The following is a 25,698-nucleotide window of genomic DNA, read 5'->3' on the forward strand; positions in this document are numbered from 1 at the left end:
TGATGGTGGCTAGGTTACCAGATAGGACGGTGGCCCAATTTATGATGTGGGAATTAATGCAGCCATCAATCAGAGGAATCTATTCTATGAAAAACTTAGAATTATTGGGTAACCCATATAATCTACATAACATAGCAGTTGCATAGTTGTAGGGGTTTACCAAAGAGGCTATAGCATACATACCTGATTTGTCAAATTTGAATTTGTTCTCCAATACTCTCCAGCCCTTAATCAACTTGAAGGGTTTTGGGTTCTTTTTTGTGAAGTTGGCCACATATGTCTTGTCATATATATCCTGAGGGTCAGGTATATGGTACATTTTCTTCATGTCCTCTATTTTTAATGACCCCATGAGTTCCATTCTTGAACTCTTGAATTTCCTATCTTCAATGGTGAGGTTTTCGACCACCCACCTGATCATATCAGTGTATGGGAGGATTTTAGCCCTTGCTCCTATCCTATGAAAGAAAGAATAGGCAACATCCTTGAATTGAGGTACCAAAGGTCTTGTTGAGTTAGTTGTTTCTCTTGTGACAGTAATCTTAGGACACTCGTCCTTAAGCCTATTGTATATGACCTCACAAGTTGTTGCTCCTCCATCAGCATTGCAGACTGTATCAAAGAATATAGGAGCCATCTCTGTAAATTTGCATTCAGCGATGCTATGCTTTTTCTGTTTTAGCATCACCTTCCTCAATGACATGCCTTTTGTAGCTTGCTTGAAATGGACAAGATATATCCATTGAGACGGTGTTGGGAAATTAATATTGAAATCTTTTCTGAAATGACTTTGGATCGTGAGAAAGGTTTAAATGAGATACTCAATGTTAACTACCCATAACTTGGAAAATCATTACCTCTCCTCGAGCTGCTAAACATTTATTAACCTGTCAATTCATTCGTTTTTATATTAAAATGCAATTATTTCACACGCTTACCACTCTTAGTCTCACATTGCAATCTTTAAAAGGATGCAATATAGCATTGCCTGCTTAATAAAGTGAAATGCGATTGTGATTGTCAATATATCGCATTTCACAAATTGTTAATGGATTTCGTAGTGGCATAGCTTAATTACTTTCGATTTTTGCAAAGTGCGATTTGCGAAATAACAAGGTGCTTTTGATCGGGATATCGCAATGGGAGGTTTGATCGCGCATCGCAATTTTTTAGAGGTGTTTTATAATCATCACATGGAAGAGTGTGATTTGTGATTTGCGATGAGGATCACATCCTTGGGTTTTTTTTCAAGATTTCTTAAGGCAATTTTTTTTAGAGTTAGGTTTTATTATCCTAAGACTAAAAATTTAAAAAGGGTCCCCATTTATATCTCTAACCTTAGCTATTGTTATTCATAAATGGGGGGGTTGTTTCATAGTACAACAAGATGGCTAAAAGAGAAGAAGTTATGGCAATATAAATATTGAAAACAAAAAGTAAAAACTGCCATCTACAAAGCAGAGGAACATGAGGGAATTTATATTCTACTTTGAGTTGCACAAGAAGAGGCTACAGGTTCAGGTACAGTAGGGGAATCATCACTCAGAAGGTCCAAACAGAGGAAGCAAGCATGAGGACATGCTTGAACATCAGTAAGGGGGAGATGTTGGCCCTCAATTTTGGTCATTTTTTCTTATCCTAAACCCATTCATTTACCACCATATTCCATCCTATTTCACTTACATATGCTTCATTTTACTCTTATTTTTCATATTCAGGTAACTAAATTAAGTTTTTCAATTTTTAGAATTTTTTGTAAAATTTGGGTTTTAAGAGTAAATTTGGACTGCATTAAAAATTCTTGTAATAGCTCTGTTAAAGTCATATGTGCAAGACACCTGGGTGAGAGCTGAGCACATATTTGGAAAGCTTGGGAACCATGGATGGAGGAACACCTATTGGTTCAGTAAAACTGAGTAAACAGAGGCCCAACCAACGTGGTCAAACTTGACCTATCATTCAGAAATCCCTATTAAAAAGGGGCAGAATATTATTTTTTGGGATTTTTTCTAATTTTGTGAACCATACTTGATGAGTTCGACTTGGATGGATGGATTAGTAAAAATAATACTGTTAGAGATATTGTAGGAAAGTTTGTTGATGATTTGCTTATTTAAACCAAATTTATGAACCATTCATGTATGCATTTTTGTATTCGGACTATTGGAGACTTTTTAATAATTTGAAGAATACTTTCTACAGTTCTAGTTGTTGTTCATGCTGTGGATATTTTCATAAGTTAGCTGTATTTTAGAGTTCCTTAGGTGTACAAGGCAAGGTTGGAGGGCCCCCATACCAAGCTAAGTACACTTTGATTTAATTAGCATAATTTTAATTTCAGTATTGCTTGTTTCAGATTTATGATTGAGTTATTTAGATGTGTGATGTTTTTTGTGTGATTTTTGGATGATGTTAATTTAAAGTCAAATTTGCATATGAAAGGACAAACAATAATTTAAGTTAAATTCTCTTTCTATCAAGTTATGAATCATAGCTAAAATCATTATTTTTTCATTTCATGTATTATTTCTTGAATTCCAGTTTTTATTTGATGCAATGGTAATTTATTGGAGTAGAATTGTGAGGAAGGAAAACCAGGACCTTCTAAGTTAGGAGCCTATTCTCTTGCTATCTACACATTACAAACTATCGCTCTTTAGTTTCTCTTCTTGGGGACAGTACTGTGAGGAAGGACAACCAGGACCTCCTAAGTTAGGAGCCTCTTCTCTTGCTTGTTTTAGCTTGAACAAGAAACCTTTAAGGCTTTTAAAACTTAGAATGTATTTGTAAAATGCACTTCATTTAGCCTTGTAATCTTGCCTTCCTAAATTGACTTCTATTAAAATCCATATACTTTGGACATGCTTCCAAGTCTACAAACCCGGATTGACAAGTAAAACATATGTGTCAATTTACTTAGTAAATTGACCTTACAGCTAATAAAGTATTTTTATTTTTCCTTTTACCCTTGTAGAATATTTGGATGGATTTTCAAAACCGTGTTGTTTCTACTAGCCTTCTTTTTTATTTTCACCTGCAACTGTAAATTCAAATTCACATGTACATGGATTTCCAAAACCGTGTTGTTTCTATTGGCCTTCTTTTTTATTTTCACCTAATCCAAATGGATCCTAGAAAACCCTCTAACTCTTCAAACACTCGAAAATATCGCGAAAGAAGAACTTGAAGAAATAGCGGATAACACTATCGGAAGGCAAAAACATGGAGAAAGCAGTGAAAACAGGCTTATCGGAGACTTAAAACAACTTTGTATCAGAGTCATCGGATCTGGCCGATCAACGGTCCAGATCCGATCGGCAAATCGCAACCGGCAGTGGCAAGTGAAGGCTAGTGGCGGAGACCACATAGTATATGCGATAGCGATCGGCGGAGTTAACGAGAACTGTCGATCAAGCGCGCAGATGAATGGCCCACATTGCACCACCATATCGCATCGGCAGATTACATGGGAGCACTTATCAAAGACCCGGGGCTCGTGCAAAATGCGATTGCGATGATTCGCATCAGAGCTACGCAGAGGAGCGGATATATATATATATATATATATATATATATATATATATATATATATATATATATATATATATATATATATATATATATATATACATATATAGATATAGATATGTATACATATATATATATATATATATATATATATATATATATATATATAGATATATACATATATAGATATAGATATAGATATAGATATATATATACATGACGCGATAGTCGGACCTAATAACAATATAAACGATATTCCATATGTTTTGAGATCTGCCCAACAAATAGTTTGTGTGTATTTTTGCATATTTCGTTTATTAAACGAAATACGAAGGGAGGCGCCAATGTGATGAAACCCAGACCCGAAAGGTTTTGCGAATGAAAATACATATTATTTCAAATTCGAATAAAGCCATTTTTACGGGATTTTAATGTTTTTTTAATACAAAGGGAAATCATAATACAAGTGGGATTTCGAGAGGCCCAAAGGCGGTAAGTGGTTTGGGCTGGGCTCTGCCCAAGCCCATACAATGGTTGCCATGTGTCCAGGCCAAGGAGAGAGAAAACCACCCTCAGCAGGTGGTTAACTCCCGTACGAAAGAGTTGCATGAAATGAACCACAGCCGTTGGATCTGGATCTCCCATATCAACGATGGAGATGCAATGTCGATATACAGGTAGATTCGATAGAAGTTATAAGGCGAGTTCATAATGTTTCAAGTCTGATAAACGGAAATTTGGCGGAGTTTCACAGTTTTGACTGTATTTCTCTGTGTAAACATAGAATGGTTATTTCAGGGATTTCAAAGGCCTGATGGCCCATTCCGTTACAGTACAGGTGGCCACCATCCTTGACAGTGTTTAACAATGATTGCTAATGCTCAGAGGGGGATCTGAGAAGACAGAAGTCGGGAAGCCAGAGAGCTCGAGAAGGTGAAATAAATAGACAGTGTCAATTGGCTTTAAAGCCATTAACAGAGAGAAAAAAAGGGGAAGCAGTGCTGAGACAGAGAAACAAAGATAGAGAGTCAGTGAGGAGAGTCTGTGTACTCAGAAGAAACTTGGGGGATCCAAGTAAAGCCTTATTGTTTTGTATTTGTTGTGTGAGGCTCAAATTGAGCTCACTGTTGTAAAACTCTATTTTGAAGACATAATAGAGAGGTCACCACTGAAGGCTGGACCAGGAGATGTAGCCCAAGAGTGTCGGGTGAACTCCTTATTAAACGTGTTGTGTTTATGTGTGTGTTGTCTATTATGTTCTTTAACTGCTTCATTTCTTATGTATTTCACAATCTTATCGATCCATTGCACAAAGTAACATAGGAATATCCATGCACATGATTTTGTAATACCTTAATAATTGTCTTAGGTCTCATTATCAGATCAAGTGGTATCAGAGCTTTAGGTTGCTAAGGTTAGACAAGCTTGTGTTGGATTATTGAATGCTAACTAGGTCAAAGCTCAAACTAGGAGAAGGAGAATTGGTTGAGACTAACCCAGAAATTGAAAGAGTCTATCCTAGGAGGAAAATGACATAACAAATTCCCTTGGAATCAAACTCTCAGTTCATGGACATTTTCATGACCATGAGAGCCATGGTAGAAGAAATGTACCGAGAATTTAAGAAAGGCCGAGGGGAAAGCCCTTCAGCATCTCAAACAGGCAAAGGAGTAGAGGAACCTCTTCTAGTTGCCCATTCAGAAGGCAAAGGGAAAGGGGAAGAGCCTCCTCCATTAACACCTCCTTCTAACCCTAAAAATAAAAAGAAGAAGACTTATGTGATTAAATTAGATGTAAAATTTGATTTGCCAATATATGATGGAGAATTAAATGCAGAAAAGCTAGATAACTGGATTAGACAGATTGATGTATATTGCAGGGTGCAGAACATCGATTCAGAAAGGAGAAAGATTTAGCTGGCCAGCCTTCGCCTTGGAGGAACTACCCTAGTGTGGTGGTTAGGCAGGACACAAACTGATTTGAAGAAGCATGGTAAAATTCTTTCTACCTAGAGTGAATTTGTTTCTACTATTAAAAAACAATTCTATCCACTAGCTTATATGCAGCAAGCCATGATGAGTTGGCAAACTCTTCGCCAGCTAAAGGGGAAAAGTGTACAAAGCTATACCCAGGAATTTAGAAAAAGAGCTTTAATTCTAGGCATTTCTCTAGACTCACCTGAAATTTTGTTGAAGTATATAGGTGGTCTACACAGCTATTTGAGGCACACCATTCTCATGTTTAACCCTACTAGCATAGATGAGGTATCTGTTCAGGTTACACATCTGGAGGCTAGAGGCAAGAATATGAACCCAGAGATTGGGGGATCATCAAAACCCACTGCAAGCAAGAATAAGGAAAAGAGGAAGCAAAAATGGAAAGAGAGGAAGGCAAACACTGTACAGAAAAACAAACCTTCATGCACTCACTGCAAGAAGGATGGACATGATGATGAACATTGTTGGTCTTTGCATCCGGAGCTGAAACCCAAGAAGTTCGATGGCAAGAAGAAGAAGATTGTTGCTGCTATACAGAAAGATTTGGGGTCAGACTCAGGTGATGAAACAACAATCACAGCTACAGGTATAAAAGGTAAAAATTTTGAAGCATCTACTAGTAATTCTGCACAAACTATTGATAATGAAGAAAATGAGAGGAAAATACATGAGCTTTTTCATATTAGAGTTATTTCCAAGCATCAAAATATTGATACTTTATTTGATAGTGGCTCACAAGTAAACTTGATTTCTGAAGCAATTGTAAAGAAGCTGGGATTACTAACCACACCTCACAAGAAACCATATCCATTAGGTTGGGTATGTGATAAAGCAAAGCTACAAGTGACTAGACAATGTAAACTTAGGTTTTCTTTTGGGTCAGCATTTGTAGATGAGGTTGAGTTAGATATCGTTCCCTTGGATATATGTGGAATTGTTTTAGGAAGTCCTTACTTGTATGAGAGAAAATCCATTTTCTATATAGCTGAAAATAAATATCAACTCACCAAAAATGGAATAGAATATATTGTAAGAGCTCATAAACTCAAAAATAATTACACTCTATAAACTCAGGGTAGATGAAAATAATTGTAAATTCATGCAAACAATTTTTATTGATGGATGTAAAGGAAAAGAACCCTGATAAAAAAAATATATTTGAAGGCTGTGATGCTAAACAGAAAGCTGATTTAGAAAACGTTTTTTTGGAATATGATATCCTATTTCAAGAACCTAAAGGTTTGCCACCCAAAAGGGAAATTGTACATGATATTCATTCGCAGCAAGATGCTCCATTGCCTAACATCGGAATGTAAATATCAAGAAGTAGGTACAGGAGCTGCTCGAAAAAGGGTTCATAAGACCAAGCACATCACCATGTGGATCTCCGATCGTGTTGGTGAGAAAGAAATATGGTTTGTGGAGGATGTGCATTGACTACAAAGCACTAAATAAAATAACGATCAAGAATTGTTATCCCCTTCCTCACATTGATGATCTATTAGATCAGTTGAAAGAAGTTGTTTACTTTTCCAAGTTGGACTTGCATAGTGGCTACCATCAGGTCAGAGTAGCAGAACAAGATGCATGGAAGACTACTTTCAAAACAAAGCAAGGGCTGTATGAATGGCTAGTTATGCCTTTGGGCTTAACTAATGATACTGCCACTTTCATGAGAGTTATGAATGATGTACTCAGGCCTTTTATTGATAATTTTGTAATTGTATATTTAGATGACATTCTTGTTTTCAGTAAAACATGGGAAGAACATTTGAAGCATGTAAAGCAAACTCTAGATGTTTTGAAAAGAGAAAATATCTATGTTAATTTATCAAAATGTGAATTTTGCAAAACATATTTAAATTGTTTGGGTCATATTGTAGGGGGTGGTGAATTGAAGATAGATCCCTCTAAGGTTGAAGTCATTTTAAACTAGCCTAAACCCAAATCTACTACAAAAGTTAGAAGCTTCCTAGGAGTAACACAATATTGGAGAAAGTTTATTGCTAACTTTTCCTTGATTGCAGCTCCCTTATATGCTTTGACAGGATTGAACAAGGTGTCTCAGTGGGGAGGCAAACTGCAGAAAGCCTTCGACACCTTGAAAGAAAAAATTAATACAGCACCAGTAATAGCATTTCCAGATCTTCAAAGACCATTCGAGATTGAAACAGATGCCAGTGACTATACCATGGGAGCAGTGTTGATGCAACATGGTAAACCCATATGTTATCATTCTGAGACATTTAATTCTGCAATACTTAATTATCCCACGTATGATAAAGAATTGTATGCATTAGTACAGAGTGTGAAAAAGTGGAAACATAACTTAATGGGCAAAGAAACAGCTATACACACTGATCATCAGCCACTTTAGTATTTGCACTCACAAACTAAATTGCATCAATCAAAACACTATAGGTGGATGGGTTTCATACAGTAGTTTCATCTACTCATCAGATATAAGAAAGGGATACACAATAAAGTTGCAGATATGTTTTCCAGACCAACCATAAATGCATCTACTATACTTAAGCATAATACAGTATTGCATGAAAGCTACATTGAAAAATATGCTCAAGATGTAGATTTTAAAGATGTATATGCAACTTTAAGTCATGGCAAACAAGCAGAAGAACTGGATTATCATGTTAAGGACCAACTCTTGTATCATTTGGGAAAGTTATGCATTCCTCAAACTGAAAGAGTTAACATAATCCGAGAAGCACACACTTCTCTAATATCAGGTCATTTTAGTGTAAGTAAAACAGTTGCACAGCTGCAAATATTTTGTTATTGGCCAAGAATGCATGAAATAGTTTCTAGATATGTTAAAGGGTGTACCATGTGTGCTAGAAGCAATCCCAGCAATAGAAAACTAGGCTTGTACACTCCACTTCTAGTCCCTTCTCATCCTTGGGAAAGTGTTTCCATGGAATTTGTTGGGGGATTGCCAAAATCTAGAAAAAGTCATGACTATTTATATGTTATTGTGGACAGGTTCAGCAAAATGTGTATTTTAATACCTTGTACCAAGCAAATTATAGCTAAAAAACAACAAAGTTGTTCTTTTAGCATGTATGGGTTCATTTTGGGTTACCCACTTCTATTGTATATGATCGAGATTCCCAATTTCTTGGGAAGTTTTGGTCAAGTCTATGGGAGTTGATGGACACCAGACTGAAGAAGAACACAACCTTTCACCCACAAACAGATGGCCAAACAGAGGTGGTCAGCAGGACAGTGATCCAGTTGCTCAGAGGCTATTGCAGCAAGCATCCCAAGATTTGGGATGAGCATTGATGTTATGTGCAACATGCTTACAACCATGCTAAACATTCTTCTACACAAATATCTCCTTTTGATACTTGTTTTGGTTTTACACCAAGGTCTACCTTGAATTTTGTCTTTAGTAAAGACATAGCAGTTGATGGACACAGTGATGTGGACAAAGCAACCAAGTTCATTGAACAGATCCAAGAAATTCACCAGGCAGTGTAGGAACGGCTAGAGAAGAGCCAAGCCAAGTACAAGGCAAGGCATGATAAGCATCAAATTGAGCATAGCTTCCAAGTTGGTGATCAAGTCTGACTGTACATCAGTAAAGACAGAATGCAAGGTGAAGGTAAGAAGCTGAAGCCAATAAGGTATGGGCCTTTCAAGATACTTGAGAAAATTGGTGAGAATGATTTTCGCATTGATTTGCCAGCCTACATGCACATCTATTCAGTAGTTAATGCAGAGAACTTGAGACTATTTGAACCTTCATTGATTGAAGATCCCGAAGAGCAAAGTCAGTTTCCTTCTATTGATGATTTGTTGCCCAAATATCTCAATGAGTTGCAGGAAGAAACAATTCTGGATAGGAAGGTGAGAACTACACGCAGAGGGGATGTTGAGTACCTCAGAATCAGACTCAGAGGTTCAAAACCAAGTAGTGCAAGATGGATAGAGATTGGACAAGTGAGGAAGTTGTATCCTCACTTGATTGATGCTTAAAAACCAACTTTTGGTGGTCCAAAAGCATTTTTCAGTGGGAAGGCGTGATCCAAATGGATCCTATAAAACCCTCTAAGTCTTCAAACACTTGAAAATATCGCGAAAGAAGAAATTGAAGAAATAGCGGATAACACTATCGAAAGGCAAAAACATGGAGAAAGTAGTGAAAACAGGCTTATCAGAGGCTTAAAACAACTTCGTATCAGAGTCGTCAAATCTGGCCGATCAACAGTCCAGATCCAATCGGAAAATGGCAATCGGCAGTGGCAAGCGAAGGCTATCAGTGAAGACCACATAGTATATGCGATAGCGATCGGCGGGGTCAACGAGGACCATCGATCAAGCGCGCAGATCAACGACCCACGTTGCACCGCCATATCGCATCGGCAGATTACATGGGAGCACTTACCAACGACCCAGGGCTCGTGCAACATGCGATTGCGACGAGTCGCATCGGAGCTACACAGAGGAGTGGATATATATATATATATATATATATATATATATATATATATATATATATATATATATATATATATATATATATATCTATATATAGATATATATATATATATATATATATATATATACATATATATATACATATATATATACATACATATATATACATATATATATATATATATATACATATATATACATATATATATATATATATATATATATATACATATATATATGTATCTATATGTATGTATATATATATGTATACATATATATATACATACATATATGCATACATATATGTATACATATATATATATACATATATATATGTAGATATATGTATGTATATATATATGTATGCATATATATATATATATATATATATATATATATATATATATATATATATATATATATATATATATATATATATATATATATATATATATATATCTGTGACGCGATAGCCAGACCCGATAACAATATAAACGATATTCCATATGTTTTGAGATCTGCCCAACAAACAGTTTGTGTGTATTTTCACGTATTTCGTTTATTAAACGAAATACGAAGGGAGGTGCTGATGTGATGAAACCCGGACCCGAAAGGGTTTGCGAATGAAAATATCTATTATTTCAAATCTGAATAAAGCCATTTTTAGAGGATTTTAATTTTTTTAATACAAAGGGAAATCATAATACAAGCAGGATTTCAGGAGGCCTAAAGGCGGTAAGTGGTTTGGGCCAGGCTCCGCCCGAGCCCATACAATGGCTCGTGCGACATGCGATTGCGACGAGTCGCATCGGAGCTACATAGAGGAGCGGATATCTATATATATATATATATATATATATATATATATGCGATGCGATAGCCGAACCCGATAACAATATAAACGATATTCCATATGTTTTGAGATCCACCCAACAAACAGTTTGTGTGTATTTTCACGTATTTCATTTATTAAACGAAATATGAAGGGAGGCATTGATGCGATGAAACCCGAACCCAAAAGGGTTTGCGAATGAAAATACATATTATTTCAAATCTGAATAAAGCCATTTTTACGGGATTATAATTTTTTTTTAATACAAAGGGAAATCATAACACAATTAGGATTTCGGGAGGCCCAAAGGCAGTAAGTGGTTTGGGCCAGGCTCCGCCTGAGCCCATACAATCGCTGCCACATGTCCAGGCTAAGGAGAGAGAAAACCACCCTCATCGGGCGGTTAACTCCTGTACGAAAGAGCTGCCCGAAATGAACCACAGCCATTGGATCTGGATCTCCTAGATCAACGGTGGAGATGCGATGTCGATATACAGACGGATTCGATAGAAGTTATAAGGCAGATTCATAATGTTTCAAGTCCGATAAACAGAAATTTGGCGGAGTTTCACAGTTTTGACTGTATTTCTCTGTGTAAACAAAGAATGGTTATTTCGGGGATTTCAAAGGCCCGATGACCCATTCCGTTACAGTACAGGTGGCCACCATCCCTGAGAGCATTTAGCAATGATTGCTAACGCTCAGAGGGGGATCTGAGCGGACAAAGGTCGGGAAGCCAGAGAGCCCGAGAAGGTGAAATGAACAGATAGCACCAATTGGCTTTAAAGCCACCGACAGAGAGCAAACAAGGGGAAGCAGTACTGAGACAGAGCAACAGAGATAGAGAGTCGGTTAGGAGAGTCTCTTGTAAATTCCTTTTCTTGCACCAGTGAATTCATTTTCCCTCAGTCACATTTTACTCATCCTACTTCATTCGTAAACATATTTCATAACATATGAAATTTAGCTTTATATACCTTCCCGCCAAAATTTAAATGTAATAGGAAAAATAGTTTTCAGAGGCGGGTTGGGTAAGAAGTGGTTTAGGATGAGGGGGTCTGATTTAACAGGAGCGTGGAGGAGTGTTACGTTGGAAGTGGTTTAGGAGGAGGAGGGTCTAATTTAACAGGAGGGTGATAGCTGTAAAACCCAGTAAGAATGAAAACAAATTTTCGCGCCCCCCCCCCCCCCCCCCTCTTTTGGTTAAATGTTGGAGGGGTTAAATGAAATCTCGAGGATTTTACATTTGGGAAATTTAATAGTTAAGTGTGGGGTGGGCCATAGGCTTTGAATTTTGGATTTATGACTGACGTATGATAAATAAATGTGGTTCTAATGCTTTAGAGTTTGGATTTTTATTATTTTTGAATTTTGATAATTCAAATAAACAATTTCTCACTTAGGCCTTCTTCATTCTTCTCTACCTTTTGATCTAGATGTCAGTTTGAAGCACCATATATACCATTGGAAATCTTCTCCTGAGCACTTTGCCATGAAAACACTGCAACATGATCTGACCTGGACTTTATATGCAAAAAATATCCCAAACATCCATACTTTGTCTTGGCCACCAGACTTCAAGAACTAAATGGCTCCTTGGACAAGAAAACATTTAGGCTATGACACCTAGTGATTCATAGGCTAAACTTTACTAGCAGATTCCCAAAATAGATAACTGCACAAATAGATTACTTATATTATAGGACCCTAGGAGAGAGGACAATGGGGATATTTCATTCCCTCGTATTTTCTCTCTAAAGGATGACTCATAGTCATATCACTAAAGTGCACCATTTATAAAGCGACCAAGTATAAGCTACCTACACCATCACTGAAACCAAGAGCTATGCATAGTGCATCTCTTGAGAAAAAATTGGAGTGATGTTAAGGGTTGTGAACCTAGCACCACCCATGCATTATCCTATTGATAATCTACCTATGTAGCATATAACTTGCATATGCTCATTGAGTGCAACATCCTATCATGATGTACCTATCTCATGTGAAAATGTAACCTCAACAACTCCTACTTGTCAATGATTTACTTTTCCTCAAGTCAACTATCGAGGAGTAACGTCTAGAAGAAATTCAAACAATTGATCTCAACCCTGATCACATGCAAACAAAGGAACACCACTACAATTGTCCTCATCTAGAAGACTCTATTAAATCACACTAGCACATCTCAACCTCTCCCTCAGTTCTCCTCCCTAATGATCTCTCTCCTCCTCGCTCAAATATTTGACATGCATCTAATCCACTAAAATTGAAGCTTCCACTATCTCCCATTCTAAAATATTTCAAATGTGCACGCATTCCTACTAAAAGAACTAGGTCAGCTATAGATCAGAATGATATGAAATAAAATCTCAAATCAATCCACACCTTTGTCTTCAACCCAACTGAGGATATTTACCATTCCACTACTTGGATCTACTCAATTACTCTAGATTTTACCTTATAACAAAAAAAAAACATACACCACATCAACCATTCTTCAATAGATTTAGGCATGCAAAGGCCCCAACGTTTAGTGCCATGCTTCAAAATGACCACAAATATGAGTGTAAGCATTGCCAAACTTCCATTTAATGAAAATTTGAGAAGGAATTTGTGCTTCTACAGATAATTTTTTGATATATCCATGATTTCAAAAGAGACTTCCCTGACACCTAGGGAGAAATCCCTTGATGTCATAGCTCAAAATCCTTGAAGGTCTATGAGACTGTTCTATACCTCTCTCTAACAAACTAAAAATCTCAACTATTGATTCATTCATAGGAATCCTTCCACAATGTCAGTATTGTTACATAATAACGAATGGTAGAATTGATTGTTATCCCTGGTAACAAAAATTATCGATGATCTTAAACTATGTGGGAATGTTGCACATAATCCACCATTAAAACAATAAAAGCAAACATTTGAACCCTTAATGAAAAAAGGAAACATAAATGTATAGAATATGAACCTATATTATTCATGAAATTAGGAAAATATACTACATTTAAGCCACTCTTTCCCAAGGTGGGTGAATGGGATGAGTCCTCTCGAATAACAAAGTTGTGATCATGCATTGGTGCTCTTAGAAGATTCAAATTAAGGATGTAGAATAAATGAACCAAAAAGTTCCTAATACAAGACAAAACAAGTAATATACTTCCTAAGTCTCTAAAGAGGGTTGAATGCCTTATGTACAACTAAAGGGGACACGTGGTGAATCACAATCCACCATGTCCCACTAAAGTGGACAAGGGGGACATGTCTTTCCCTTGTATCTCCTCTCAAAAGATAACCCTTACATAGACATAATTATTGTATATGCTTATGTCAATGCGCCTAGAGGCACTCTATATCCTAATATGAGGTAGATGTTGTCATGTAACGTTACATTTAAAAAAAATACTTATATTAACAAATTAAAAAAATAATAATAACAAAAAAAATCGATATTTAATATAAATAAAATACTTTAATTTCCACTTTAATTTCACATCAATTTTATATAGAGATAAACTAATTGAAAGTAAAAAAATAATAATTTACTTTTTATTATTAGGGAGATATGTAATGCTTTCATTGCTTACTATGAATTTCACAAATATGATGTGTAATTCATTTTATGCGTAGTTGACATGTAATATTTAAAACAAAAATATATCAATAATAATAAAATATTTTACTAAGCCCCAAGAGTTAGCTCAATTGGTCAAATCAAGTGCCTCGTCAATGGGAGGTCACAGGGTTGAATCCTGAAAGCTCTTGGGGTCAGGTCAGTAAATAGGCTGAGGGGTGTTGATGCCCTTCGGGTCGCGTCCACTCAGTGTTAAACAACCCTAGACGTAGCAGCTACCCACTGACCCGAGTATCCGTGAACCAGAAAGTGAAAAAAATATATATATTTTACTATTAGCCATGAATAAAATTATTCAATGTCCATGTTAAATAACATAATTTTATTACAACTTTATATGAATAAAAACAAAGTAATTTTAATTAAAAAATACATTTTTTCACTTTACATTGTAAAGGATGTGTGTAATGTGGGGCCAAGAGGTGCTCTACAGCACAATGTGATGGAAATGTTGTCACGTAATGTTACATTTAAAAATAATAAGATAAAACTTACATTAACAAATTAAAAAAAATGGTAATAACAAAAAATCAATGTCAGCCATAAATAAAATATTTCAATTTTCACCTTAATTTTACATCGATTTCATACAATGATAAAGTAATTGAAAGTAAAATCAAATTAATTGCATTTATGTAATGCCTTGATCTGGATTTAAACAGGAACGCAACAAATTACAGAGATAACCATAAACACAAAGATGCAGCGGAAATAATACTTCATTTCATTAATGTAAAATACTGAAATATGCTTACAAACAAAAATGGGAATAAACCAGCTAGGGCGATGGTAGGTTATCTCTGAGAAGAGATGTGGCGGCTACATGCCTTTGAATTGCCTAACAATGAGGCGCAAGGGCCTTTTTATTATTGAACAATAGGAGCAAACCCTAAACAACCAAAACCCTAACCCAAGGAGATGTAACACCAAGAGTTTATGGGCCCCGTTCGGGTGAGTTGGATAGCCAACTTCCCGGGGTCGTGACTTGGTCATATTATCTCCGTTTGACGCACATGATAACTCGTTGGAAAGATCTCTTTGAGGACTATGACAGAAAAATCAATCTTAGGCAGCAAATCGCTCGCGGTAGATTTCCCAAAAAACGTCGTTTAGGGCCTCAAAACAGCTCCGGAAGTTTAGGACTCGAAAAACTGCTAAAAATAGTAAATTGTGCTACAATTAAGGAAACTGAAAAACTGAAAGAAGCAATGGTGGGGTTCCAAGTGGAATTGACAGGTAGCCACCAATATCCACTTGGATCATTCCTCCCCCCTTAGAGAGCAATGGTCCCCATTGCGTTGAGTTCCTCCATCTGTTGGACTTGGTCCCTAGTGAGCTGTTCTGTAATCTCTAATGTGTCCAGCAATGGTGGGAAGCATGGTAGAGGGTGGTCCACATTAAACACTCGGTGCAAGCAAAGGAATGGGGAATGTTGTGCTCCAAAGCATTGTTTCCCACAACCTTGTTAATGGTGTAAAGACCATGTCGGAGTAGCCTAAGCTTCTGATGGGTTCTGGTAAGGCGTTCTTTCTGTAGATGTAACCAAACTTTGTCGCCCACCTAAGACATTTGTGGTGCCCCTGTGGGTGAGGAGAAGTTGTTCCTGTGTTCTGTCATGACCGTATCTCTTTGCTATTGCTGCTGCATGGAGGAACCCTTCACGGGGGTCATGGATGTGGCAACGATCTTCCCCTTACTTTGGGAGCGAACCAGACAGAAAATAAATTTCCTAGTCTGTGAGATGAGCTTGCTTCCTTTCTTAGCAGCGATCAAAGAGGTGGCAGTAGGTGGGGCTACCTCCGGTATCCTGTATAATGAATTACCCAAAGAAATAATAACAGCGCGAGGCCTTGACTCATACATAGCATGTCGCCTCCACAAGTATGGCTAGCCTAATAATACATCACAAACATCCAGAGGTGTAACATCACACAATACCTCGTCTGTGAAGGGTTTGATGCTGTAGGGAAGGCGGCACTGCTGGCAGACTCAGAGATCTCGTCCTTGGTGAAGCCACCCGATACTGTACGGTTGTGGGTGTGGTGTATTCAGTAGGCCCAACTACTTCACGACCTCTGCTGAAATGAGGTTCTTTTGGCTCCCACTGTCAACAACGAATTGCAGCGGTGAACCCTTCACCCACATCTGTGAGTGGAAAAGATGCTCCCCTTCCTCTGGATCTTCGGGCTCATTCTTCTAGATCTTGGCGATGGCAACAGTGGTGTTGGGATCTGCATCAATGATCTTCTTCCCTTTGCCATTCCCCTTGTCGGGTTCTGACTTAGGGTTGGAACATGCATCTAATTCTGAAGCCTTCAACTCTGCCACCAGCGACTGCTTGGTCCGACACTCACTTGTGTTGTGAGTGGGGCTCTTATGGAACTCACACCACTTTCCTGTGTCCTTCTTCAACTTCATGGTGTTGTTCTTTTCTTGTGGCTTCGACGGGTTGTCTTGGGTCACCCCACCTTGGCTTTGTCCTTTGGTCTTCAGATTCACAGATCCAAAGTCTCTCTTCTTCTGTTTGAACTTTTGCTCGATTTTGACAGTGTATCGGTACGTTGTGCCGAGCGAGGAGATGTTCAGGAATTCTATCTCTTCGTGGATGTATTTGTGTAGGCAGCCGTGGTATTTGAGTACCAGATGCAGCTCAGAATCTTTGATACCCAACTGTGTGCAAAGGGTATGAAAAATGTTTGTGAACTCTAGCACATCTTGGTCCCGTCCCTGCCGCAGTGTGGTCCACTTTATGTATTTGTCCTCATAGCTTTTGACAGGGTAGTACTGCTCCTTGATGGTATCCCAGAAGGAATTCCAAGTAGGTGCAGCTGAGAGCAGTGAGTCCGTACTTTCATCCTTCTGCTCGCAGTAGGTTTCCCACCAGTCCTTGGCATGGGGGGCTACTTTGAGAAGAGCAAATACAATCTTTTCCCGACTCAAAAATTCATGAACAGAAAAATAACCCTCTAGCAAATTTAACCATTTATCTACGGTGTTAGTGTCGATCTTGAAAGCCCTCCATCAGTGATCAAAGCTCTTTGCATTTGCATTAGTAGGTGTCTCATTAGTGTCAAATTTTGCATCCCGTTAGGCATGCCATAACCCTGATGGAGGAGCTGGTCTATTTATACCCCTCTTGGCTTTGCTGGATCAGGTCATATCAGTCATTAAGTTTTTCAAGCTTGTCTTGTTTTGTCTTAAGGTCAAAGGTCCTAGGTCTAGGGTTTTGGTCATTTATCCTTGCAAGGTCATGTCTTTGAAAGTCCTTGAGTGCCCAGCAAGCCAGAGGGAGGATTGTAAACATGTTTCTTTGATATTTTCATCATGTACAGTTCATTTTTAACCTTGGATTTAAAAACTCTGTTTTTAAAGCCAAGGTCATGTTAAATTTGTGTAAAAAGAATGAAATTCCAAAAAGTCTTCAAAAGGACAGCAGTAACCCTGGTCCCCTTGCCAAAGTCCCTCAGATGATCTACCTGCAAAAAGAATCAAGTCAAAGCACTCAATGAGTCAAAATCAGGATAAAGGAAACCAAAAATCAGTGTTATAAAGTGTCAAAAGAAAAAACATTAGAAAGTGGGTTTGTAAATGAAATTTTTTCAAATGAGACTTATAAAAGCCCAAATTCCCTCCTTTCACTCTCATTGTGCATTTTAGAGCTTGCAAGAGAGAAAGAGAGAGTGATTGAGAGAAAGGAGCGAAATTGCAGCGATTTCGGGCAGTTGAGAGGGGCGCGACCCGTCGAGAGAGGTGCGCGACCTGTTGGGAGGTGCGCGACCCGTCCAGAGCCTCTCTGCAGTGCTGAAAATCAACGTGCGCGACCCGTTGGGAGGGGCGCAACCCGTTGGGAGGGGCGCGACCCGTTGGGAGGCCTGTGTGACCCGTTGAGCCGGTCTGCTGCAAACTTCAAAAAATTTCCCTAATCTTCTTCCAAATCACCAAATTTGCTCGAGGTAGGTGCTCTAAACATGGATTCATTGCTGTTATGAATGGTGGATGTCATGGGCATGCTTTTATGATCAAAATTTTGCAAGTGGAACTCTTTATATGGCTGCTATGTTCATGACCAAATTGTGCTAGGGTTTGTGTTGTTTCAAGATTACTTTTCCCTTTGGTTGGCTTCCCTTCCTTTCCCTATCACTTACACTCATATGTTCATCTCTCTTCCCATATTATTTTATAAATGAAATGCAAATTTTTCCCCATCCCTAGCCATTAAGAATGAAAACCCTACCCCTTTCCCAAAGCATCAAAAACAAAAAATGAAAACCCTGATTCCCCTCTACCATATGCATGTGCAAAATAACAAAAACTGTTGGTAAAATGTCAGCATGTTTTGTGCATGGTTTCCCTTTTTCCCTTATTGAACATGAATACATATATTCCCATGTTTACTTTCATGCATGTTTTTCCCATATGCAATAATCTTTGCAAATGATTTCCCTATTACAAATATGTGTTCCTATATGCATATGATTTGCAAAATTTCCCTTGAAATTCCCTGTAATATTTATATATTCCCATTCCTTGTTAAAAGATCCCTCCCCTAACATTTCCCTCATGTTTTGTTCCCCTTGAAACAGCATAGATTTCAGCGCTTTTTGCAGGCAGAGACAACAGTTTTATTTGTCCACTTTGCTCCTAAACCATGTCAGAAACCGAAACTTATGAGCAAAGTGATGACCATTCATCATCTACAGAGGTTGAGGAACAGAGGAGGCCTCGTAAGGGTGGTAAGGGTGGACATCATAAGCGAGAGGAGCCCACCTCTCTGGCAGAATTACAGGCTTGCCCCATGGCAGTGAGTTGTTTTCAGTATATGTCTTGTTATGATTTCTGTGAGAGAATTTCTAAGATTCAGCATCATAGAGAGTTGGCCCGCTTGTTTGTCTTGCACCTCCGTGATGGACATGTTACTCTGGCAGGGGTGAACTTCACATTGACTCCTGAGGTGATCTCACAGGCTACAGGGATACCAAATGTGGGTGAGGTGTGGCCTAAGCGCAGATTGCTAGATTTTGTTCACTTTGAGCCCTATGTCCGGCCACCATTCGTGAGACTTTTGACAGGTGTTTTTCCATTCAGATTTCTCCGGAGCGAGTATGCTCCCATCATGAGGCTTATTATGCATTATTTTACCTGTGAGGGCAGATTTTCACAGGTGTACTCATATCACATTCGCCTTTTGATGCATTTCACCCGAGTGAGGATGATGAACATCCCGGTCTTCTTGTTTCATAACATTCAGAGGATGGTGCCCATGTTGCAGAAGAAGACCCCGGCCCAGCAGTACAGGAGCTTATGCCATTATGGTTTGATTCAGCTCATAGTCTCACATCAGTTGACTCAGCAGGGCATCTCATGGGAGGAGTTCATCTCCCGTGAGTTTTTCACAGTGCCACCTCAGCCACATCAGGAGGTCATTCATGAGGAGGGAGGACCATCTCAGCAGCCTGATGCTCCCGTCACCCGACATGTTAGCTCCACTCCTTTGGTCACTTATCAGAAAGGCCCAAGGGCCTTATTTGCAGCAGCTAGGTGATTACTATCTCCACAGCAGGTGGAAGGGGTCTCGCCTTCATCTTCAGCTCAGCGAGTGTTATCTCCACATCAGGTGGAAGGGGCCTCGCTTTCTTCACCAGCACAGGTACTACAAAGGGGCAAAGAGCCCATGATTCATGAGGATCCAGTGATTGATCTTGAGGTCAGTTCTCCTAGCCAAGAGGTGAAGGAGATCATTCAGCATCTCAGGGCTGAAAATGATGTTTTACAGAGGAGACTTGAGGGTGCTCAATGGACTATTACTTACCTGGAGCAGCGGAACAAACAATTGGAGGATGAGAAAGCGTTTGATGAGCTACGGAGGATTCGTAGCGACCGAGTCTTGAACCGTAGAAGACCCGGTGATCCATTGCCTGCTGACCGAGAGTCAATGCTTATTCAGGAGAATGCTCACTTGGAGAGGCTGTTGGCTAAGGCCAACCAAGAGAAAAAGCTGCTGAGAAACATGAAGAATCACTATTGGGCAAGGATGCATGTATGCAAGGCCAAAATGAAAATGTTCCAAAGGAGGTTGTCTGAGGCTCTTAAGCGGAGGAGGAAGACCAATCCACTCCGTATCTTGGCTGAGGCATCCCTCAAATATCATGGCACTCACTAGCATCAGCTACAGCACAAATCCCAAAAGATTTTGAGAATTTTGGGTAATTTTGGCAATTTTTGGAAATTTACAGGTTTTGGCTCCTCGACGGGTCTCACCCCCGGTGAGACCCTTTGTCATGGCAGCTCTTTTTTGAAAAAACTCAGCATTTCTAGATTTTTCATGCAAATTTACATATGCCTATGGATGGAATTGAGTTTTTATGGAGTTTTGGGCCTCCAAAAGGTCAAAATACATAAAAATTTTGACTTTCTGCCACTTTTTTGAACTGCAGAAAGCTGTCTTGGGAGAATTGATTTTTGATAGGGAAAATGAACTCCAAATTGAAAAATTCTAGTTGGGTTGGAAAGTAGACTCAAATACCTTTCCAACGAGCTATCCTGCACCTGATTCTGACACCGGGAAGTGCCTCAAACAGAGCTCCCAATGTGCGCGACCCGTTGAGCAGATTTTGCCAGATTGCATTGTACAGCCCAGAAAACGCAGATTTGACTCAGTTTGACTTTTTGGGGTTGAATATGATTATCTTTGATGTAATTATTGTAACTCTAAGACACTTTTACTCTTGTTTAACACTTCTAGAAGATTCATTCATGTCAAGGGTAAATATTTAATGAATGGATTGGTTTCCTAGCTTATAGAGGCAAGTTGTTTTGACTGCCTAGATTTTAGTGCTCAGTTTAGAATTAGTTGAAACAGCTCCTAGAAGGATGAGCTCGACCCCTAGAGGCAAGGGAAGAGGTTGGCTTGCCTATATTATGTATTTTCTTAATCATTTTCAAGGGTTGGAAGGTTGGACTCTTGAGGGAGAAGCTATCATTGTATATTTTCACTGTATCTCTGCAATTTTTGGCTAAGGAAGACCAGGGTTTTGCAGTCATCTTTGGGATTCTTGTGGACTCATGTGTTGATGATGTGTATCTTAATGTACTTGTAAGTGTGTTTATGTGCTTCATCTCCTTTCTTTACTTCTGCATATTAAACAAATGAAGTGTTAAAGTATGAATTCATGCCTGCCATGCTCTGCTTTTAAATTTGTTTAATTTCGATGTTTTCTGCTGTCTAAAGAGAATTCAAAGTCATTGTTTGCTCTCTTTAGCTCCTCCTCTTTCTTTCCTAATCATACACTTCAACTAAAGACATCAGCACTGTCTCCTACCTCGCCCCAAGGAACCCCCTGCAGAAACTGTGTCCAATCCCCGCACCCAAAATTGCAATTCCTCAAATTGCCACCAAAAACCCAAAAAACCCCAAATCAACCTTTTAAATCAGTTTACTAGCCTAATATCAGTGTTACATTGTTGGTCATCTCATCCCATTGAAGATCTGCTGAGACTGACCGGAGAGAGCCTTCTCCTGCCCCGTAGGGCTAGCTACGAGGCTAAATGGTTTGATGTAGCCTTGAGGTTTACCTTTCTCAGCCTGAGGTGAAATTTCAAGCGCTAACATACGGCATTTGCGTCTATCTAACCCTCGAATATGGGATTTCAAAATTAACTTATACCTTAAACAGTGTGGCGTTTCTAGAGTAGCTGCTGGAAGCCGATGCGTCGCCTCTAGGTAGCCGCTGAAGGATCTGGGCAAAGTTGTCCATCATCACGTTCCTTTGTCACTCGAGGGCTTCTCCGAGCAAGATTTTGATAGGATCTCCTGCCCCCTCGTCTCATGTTCCTTTGTCACTCGAGGGCTTCTCCGAGCAAGATTTTGATAGGATCTCCTGCCCCCTCGTCTTTCTTTTCATCCGCCATGGGAGGTCGTCGGGATTTGCAAGGCTGGTCTTGCAAAGGTTCAACCAATTCAAGCCGTAACTCCTTATATCTCGACCTCGTTGGGGACATGCAAAGAAAAACAGAGAAAAAGCAAACTGCTCTGATACCACTGATCTAGTTTTAAACAAGAACACAACAAATTACAGAGATAACCATAAACACAAAGATGCAGCGGAAATAATACTTCATTTCATTAATGTAAAATACTGAAATATGCTTACAAACAGAAATGGGATTAAACCAGCTAAGGCGATGGTAGCTTATCTCTGAGAAGTGATGTGGCGGCTACATGCCTCTGAACTACCTTACAATGAGGCTCAAGGGCCTTTTTATTATTGAACAATAAGAGCAAACCCTAAACAACCAAAACCCTAACCCGAGGATATGTAACACCAAGAGTTTATGGGCCCCGTTGGGGTGAGTTGGACAGCCAACTTCCCGGGGTTGTGACTTGGTCATATTATCTCCGTTTGACGCACATGATAACCCGTTGGAAAGATCTCTCCGAGGACTATGAAAAGGACAATTTTAAACAAAAAATCGTTGGCGGTATATTTACAAAAAAACGTCGTTTAGGGCCTCAAAATGGCTCCAGAAGTTTAGGACCCGAAAAACTGCTAAAAATAGTAAAGTGTGCTACAACTAAGCAAACTAAAAAACTGAAAGAATCAATTGTGGGGGTCCAAGTGGAATTGGCGGGTGGCCACCAATATCCACCTAGATCATGCCTTCACTACTTAATATGGAATTCATGGATGCCATGTAAAAATAATATTCGTGATATTACATGAAGTGTTTTTCATTCTATGATTAAAACAAAAATATATCAATAATAAAAAAAGTATTTATTATTAACTATAAATAAAATATTTCAATCTACATATTAAATAATAGAATTTTATATCAATTTTAATTAAATAAGAACAAACTAATTTTAATTAAAAAATTCTTATGTTTTCACTTTCCATTGTAAAGAATATATATATATAGAGAGAGAGAGAGAGAGACAGAGACAGAGACAGAGAGAGATTGATTTTCCACTTCCTAATATAAGGGGTCGTGTATTAACATTTTAAGGTGTAGAATGTGAATCATAAATCAAATATTTCAATGTCAACTATGTATATATTATATATATAAAAAGTGAAATATATTATATTATTTAAAAAAAAAAAAAAAAAAGTGAAAATAAAATAATATATTTCGCTGTTTTTTATATATAATATATACATAGTTGACGCTGAATTATTTTATTTATGATCCACATTCTACACCTTAAAATGTTAATACATGACCCCTCATATATATATATATATATATATATATATATATATATATATCTTAACTCTTATCTATGAAGCACCAAAAGGAATCACGTTTTTTGAGGTGCAAACATTTCCTTAAGTTTTGCACTCAAAAAGAGGTTTACATTGTGAGAGATTTTATTCATTTTGGTGCTTGGTAGATCGGAGTTAAGATGGATCTATGTTGTTCTTACTAAATCTCATCGTCTATAAAGCGACAAAGTCTAAAATACCTACACCATTACCAAAACCAAGAGCTATGCATAATGCATCTAATGAGAAAATGTTGGAGTGATGTTAAGGGTTGTGAACCTATCCCCACCCATGCCTTACACTATTGATAACTTGCCTATGTGGCATAGAACTTACCTATACCCATTGAATGTGACACCCTATCATGAATTAGTTTTTTCATGTGCAAATATGACCCCAAAAAAGTCCTTGTTAATAATTAACCTTCCCTCAAGTCAAGTCCTAAGAAATGTGACATCTGTAAGAAATATCAATCAATTGATCTCAACACTAATCACATGCAAACAAAATAACACAACCACAACTATCATCATCTAGAAAACTATACTCAATCAAACCAATTCATCTCAACCTCTCCCTAGATGTTAGTCTCTCATGAGCTCTCTTCTCATTGCTCAAATGTATAACATGCATCTACTTCACTAAAGCTGAATTTTCCACTATATTCCATCCTAAGAAATTTCAAATTTACATGCATTCCTTATAAAACACTAAGCCACCTCTTAATCCACCACTACGTTGAAATTGAAACTACTAAAAATATAAGTAGGCAAGGTCTATTGTTGGTTCAAGATCTATTAATAACATGTCATTGCAGATACATTACTATATGATCATCCCCTATCAAGCACATGTCCTCTCTTTTCTCTACTAACTTATGCATATGGCTATGATACTCTAGCCATGCATGGTTCATTATAAAAAAAATGTCATAGACATTAACTCTAAAAATTACAATGCTCATTACATCGTTCATCCTAAAAATATTATCCTCCTAAAGCACTTAATAAAGACAATGCCCCCATACTTAAATGTCAAATCCCCTTGCATATGCAATGGATGACTAGGGGATAATCACACTCCTGGAAATAAACAAACCAAATCTAGGTGGATTGTAAATGTGGAGATGCTAAGGGCACAAAGGTTACTCAACTATATAAACTAATTTTTTAGACAATACATAAGCATATCCCAAACATGGAGATCCATTTTGGTAACATCGAGTGTAGCTGCAAAAGTATACGAAGAAAGTCTAGATGCCCATTACATCATTCATCCTAAAAATATTATCCTCCTAAAGCACTTAATAAAGACAACGTCCCCATACTTAAATGTCAAATCCCCTTGCATATGCAATGGATTACTAGGGGATAATCACACTCCTGGAAATAAACAAACCAAATCTAGGTGGATTGTAAATGTGGAGATGCTAAGGGCACAAAGGTTACTCAACTATATAAACTAATTTTTTAGACAATACATAAGCATATCCCAAACATGGAGATCCATTTTGGTAACATCGATTGTAGCTACAAAAGTATACGAAGAAAGTCTAGGGTTGTCTACATATCACAAAGTGCAAACCACACTTGACCTCGTGGCACATATCACAAGAAGGATAGAGTCAAAGAGTCTTACAAATCTAACAAAGTCATAAAGGTTATATCTGCAAAGGATATAAAATGCATAAAGGAAAATGGGGTGTAAAACCAAGGCATCATCAATCCAAGTTAGCCTGCAAAGTATATACAAGCAATGACACCATGAACCGATGGTCATAAAGGATGGAATCTAATGATTGTTTAAATATCCCCACCTCCACAAATTAAAAAATCATGTTGTCTACACACCCAAAAGCAATCATTTTGAAAGGTGTCTGCATTCCTTAACGAACTATTACAAAACGATATTGCAATGGTACCTTAATTCCCTCATAGCAAATGCACACTCAAGGGTTGCATCCTTCCTCAACACAAATCT

Source organism: Pinus tabuliformis, chromosome X, assembly GCF_031772625.1.
Source record: "Pinus tabuliformis cultivar Carrire ecotype Pingquan chromosome X, CPIR1, whole genome shotgun sequence".
Classification (NCBI taxonomy): domain Eukaryota; kingdom Viridiplantae; phylum Streptophyta; class Pinopsida; order Pinales; family Pinaceae; genus Pinus; species Pinus tabuliformis.